Source organism: Alligator sinensis, unplaced genomic scaffold (assembly GCF_000455745.1).
Source record: "Alligator sinensis unplaced genomic scaffold, ASM45574v1 scaffold1499_1, whole genome shotgun sequence".
NCBI lineage: Eukaryota > Metazoa > Chordata > Crocodylia > Alligatoridae > Alligator > Alligator sinensis.
Window position 1 is genome coordinate 1,051,599 of NW_005842494.1, and position 4,203 is coordinate 1,055,801.

Here is a 4,203-nt window from a genome sequence, read left to right on the forward strand (position 1 = left end):
AGGAATGCCCGTATTTGAATCCCGGTTCTGGTACTGACTTGTCCTGAGGCCTCGCATGCATTTCTTTGCTCCCCTCTCAGTTCCCCCATCCGAAAAACTGGGTTAATGCCGTCCTCAGAAGCTGCCCCTTAAAGGCTCGCTAGTTGCTTTAGAATTGCTAACTCATGATGCCTCTGTACTTGGAACTGGCATAAGGAATACTGCACAAACCATCATCCTGGATGGAGACCAAGATCTTTGCAAGGGTTTTAAAAATTGAATATTTATGTGGATAATGAGAACATCCCAATTTTTAAAAATTTACAAAAATCAGGGTAATCCATCATTGCCCACTATAGCATTCCTTACATGGACCTGGCTGAGCATTTTGCTTCCAAACATATTTTGGTTGGAAAATTGCAAAATTGATGGTGGCAAAGGGTTGGTTTTGATGAGATTTCTGTTGTGCAAACACTTGGAGAGAAGTTGTTCCCAAACGTTTTGTTTCAAAATCTTCAAAAGGTACACTTCCCGTTTTCCAAGCAAAACGATTTTTATTTTTAAAAACTGTAACTTTATATTTACAAATGTTATAAAAAAAACATAAACACTAAAATGAAGCATTTCAAAATTCTTGTAATAGCATTTTAATTGCCCCGAATTTAGATTGTTTTAGCTAGTTGATTAAAATTGTTGTGATTTTTTTTTTTTTTTACTGTAATTTTGATGCTTTGGGCTGGGAAACAATTTTTTAAATCTAAAAAGCTTCATGGGATGGAAAACCACTTTGCTGCCTAGCTCAACTCTTGCATCTCCCTTAAACACGGCTGTAGCCAAAAGTAGGAGGATGGACTAGATGGCCCCCTGTTCTGATACAGTCAGGCAGTGCCTTTAAAATGACACATTTCTAAATAGTATTAATGTTTGCAAAGCACTCTGCAGACTACAGGGCCATGTTTTACAGCGTGCTGTCGGAAAGGTTGGCTGTAGGCAGATGGAGTCAGTACTAAGCGCTTATATAAGTTGCGTTGTTTTTTTGACCATGCTCTTGATCTTTGTCTGGTTCCCTTTACAACCATCTGTTTCCCAAGATGACATGTTGCAGCGTCATTTATGTGGAGAGTGAGGTCAAGAGGTTATGCAGATTTAACAACTCCACCTCCCCATTTATTCTCCAGCAGGAGCTTGTCTGGCACTCCACAGGCCTTTGGTTATTTGATCTAGGGCTTTTAGTTAAACATGGACATGCCCTAATTTTTAACAACTGCAGTCTCCTGTACTCTAGAGGAAGGTGGGGCTGATAGTATTGAAACTGTAACACTAGGCAAGGCTTTACTAGCCAAGATGGAAATCCGGTGCAGTCATCTACAGTAGCCCTAGGGCGACATGCTAGCTGATAGGCAGATGAAGGATTTCTCTCCGTCTGTGATGGAGGCTCCTTGAGGTTCTTGCATCACCCGCAGTGCTGCTTTCACGTGGCGGAGGTACTATCTGACGACCGTGAGAGCTGGTGCGTGAAATGTAGAGTTACGAAAAAGTCAACGGCTGGTGAGACCCTGTGGCCTGAGGGGGAAAAAAATGAGAAGAGAGTGGCAGGGTGAGAGATGAAGATGCAACAAACTTTTGTGATTGATTAGCATATAAACAGTGCGATCCTATGCTTGCCATATGTAGTCACTGATAAATTACTTCACAGACACGTCCCATGGGGCCTGTGGGGAGCTGCCGGCCGATAACGGCTAGGTAGGCGGCTAGTAGGGATTCCTGGCTTCTATTTTGTTTTCCTGACTTGTATATACAAAAACACCCCCTTCCTCCCTGGAAACCCGGGTAAGATGAAAGTAGCCAGTAATGTGGATGCTAACTTGCAAAATGGTGAAATCTAGCCTCTGGACTCTCATCAGCCCTTCACGCTGCTTCTGATGGGCCCAGCCACATGCTGCTCCTTGCTTTCAGCTGTGCAGCCCTGGGTTACTCTATGAGGGAATGGCTTTCCTGAGCCTCTGCTTCAAGTACCTATTATGCCACAGTTTTGACTTGTAACCGGCTTGGTTCAGCTAGCTAGGGCCTGTTGCTTTGAGGGTAAAGGTTGTGGGTTCAGTCCTTGCTGCTGCTGTCTATACAGGCACCCGTGTTTCAGTGTAGTCTCTTTTGGTTGGTATAAAGATCTGGATGCTCTGCTTTCCTTTGCATCAGGCACTGCATGTTTTCTGCTCTGCTTTCTGTTTGGCTTGGAAAGGCCATTCTCCTTCCCCCAAGCTAACTCTTCTGCCCAGACAAACAGCCTCGGTGACTTGCATTTTTTTTTTGCAGCGTTTTATTTGAGAAGTTGGGAGCTTGTGATTGATCTTGCTCACGTCTATATGTGTAACAGGTGTCACTTTCAGTGTAGTACAGGGAAATCCCAAAATAGCTTAGGCTCTGCAAAGGGAAAAGAAAGATTGGTTATTTCAGCTTTGGCTGCGCTGAAAAACTCAAGAGCCCCCAGCCGACAGCGAAATCCAGAATTGAAATGGCAAGTGTGTGTCTTTTGTTGTGGTCTCCCATACTGCTTTCTTTCCCTTACAGACTTTCTCTCGTGCCGACACAAACTGACGTAGAAATTCTTATACGCCTGGTGGTTTTTCGCTGGCGTCTTCCCCTACCTTTACTCCTCCCCTAGGTTTCCCATTCTCTGGGATGAATAATTTGATACCTTCCCTTGCCTAGCAGTCAAGTTAGTTATGTCACGCTGAAGTTAACCCGAGGAGCTGTTCCCCTCTGCAACGTTTTCCTTGGCTAGTGCAGGCTCACGCGCGCATGCTAGGTGAAAGGATTTACCTGTTTATAAGAATTCCTGGCCTGCAATTAATATTATCAGTGAACCAAGCAATGCTATTCTGAGTCTCAAAATCCCCCGGCTGGGCAGAAGCTATATCTTCTCCTTGTATCTTAACATCTGGGTGGATGGAGTAGGAGGGGAGCCTATTGCTTTCTGGTATTTACAGCAACTGCTTTGCACGGGGTGTCGCTCTCGGGCCTGCTTGGGGAGTGCGTTGCCTTGCGCGGGGAGTTGCATTGGTCCTACAGGCCAATGCAAACAGATCCTGCAGCCGTGGCAGGAGAGGATCCGGCTTTCAGATCTAGAGGGCCGAGGGTTGATTGCCATTGATGAGCTGTCTGGGGTGTCGTGTTACATCTCTGGTTTGCAAATGCTCACAGCTGGCCTCAGCATGGCTTGTGTGAGGCCCAATTGTGCTTCAAGTTGAGCACGTCCATGAGCCTTGGCAGGCTCTGGGCCTGCGTACGCTGCTTCCCAAAAATCCAGCACGTTGCTGAAAGAGTTAACACAATGCATTAACATCCTGTTGGCACGTATGTTCTTCTTTTTCTTTCAGGCCTGGGAGACGATTTGCTTTGCTTTTAAAAACAAAAAACCACCACAAAGTCGGACGTGGTTTCAGCTGCACTTGCTCAAGATTTGTACTGCCAACGACCGACCCTAAAGGAGCGAACCGAGCCGGCGTGAGTAAGCAGCAGAGGGAACGATGCAAGCGTGCGAGGCTTGGAAGCGGAGCAGAGACACGGAGGTGAGGAACAGAGCGAAGCAAACGAAAGGTGCAGAGTCCAGCAGTGACTTTCCTTCTCAGCCTGGCACTGTGGGCACCGACTCTCTTCTAGAAGAGCTGCAATTGCGCTGCTATAACACCAGGAGCAGCCTGGAGAATTTTGAGCTGCGTCACAGAGCTCGGAGAGAGAGAGAGCAAGCTCCGTCGATAGGTCTACTAGCAACAGCCCTGCTGCAGCAAGAGAAGAGAGAGAGAGACAGCAAAAGAGAGAGAGGGATCCAGAAACAGAAGTCATAACACCATCAGGGACCGGGGCTCCTGGCACCGTCCGGCGACGTTTTTCAAGAATATATTCGGTCGGAATCGATACCGGAGGGGTTCGCCCATTGACGATGCTGGAGACACGACGCACTTAATCCCGCGGGGAGGGAGGGTGGGCAGACGCGAGAAGGGTTAACGGGAGGAAAATTCTGGAACGTTCTCTTCTGCGGTGCTGCACAGCGAGCGAGCAGAGGGCTGAGGACTGCGCAGATGTTGAAGGGGCAGAGCTCCTCGGCTCGGGGTCCATCTTCCCCACGTACGTACCTTTTGATCGGGATGGGGCTCGCGCCGTGCCGGATTGCTCTTTATTGACTTATTTATTTGCAGGTTTCCCTTCTTCACCCCCCACCCCACC

General features: G+C 47.4%; 2 long non-coding RNA genes across 3 annotated transcripts in view; one reads left to right on the forward strand and one right to left on the reverse strand.

Annotated features, from left to right (window-relative positions):
- Positions 1–522: 522 nt before the first annotated feature.
- LOC112551530 overlaps positions 523–4,203 on the reverse strand; it is a 4,275-nt gene continuing 594 nt past the window's right edge. Inside the window, exons 2-3 of the long non-coding RNA XR_003095833.1 lie at positions 1,996–2,400; positions 523–1,542 (exon numbers count right to left, since the gene is read on the reverse strand). This is a non-coding gene — a long non-coding RNA (uncharacterized LOC112551530). The remainder of the gene's footprint in view (positions 1,543–1,995; positions 2,401–4,203) is intronic.
- Positions 3,615–4,203, forward strand: part of LOC102386109 — a 21,235-nt gene continuing 20,646 nt past the window's right edge. For both annotated transcript variants that reach the window (XR_003095823.1, XR_003095822.1), the window contains exon 1: positions 3,615–4,104. This is a non-coding gene — a long non-coding RNA (uncharacterized LOC102386109). The remainder of the gene's footprint in view (positions 4,105–4,203) is intronic.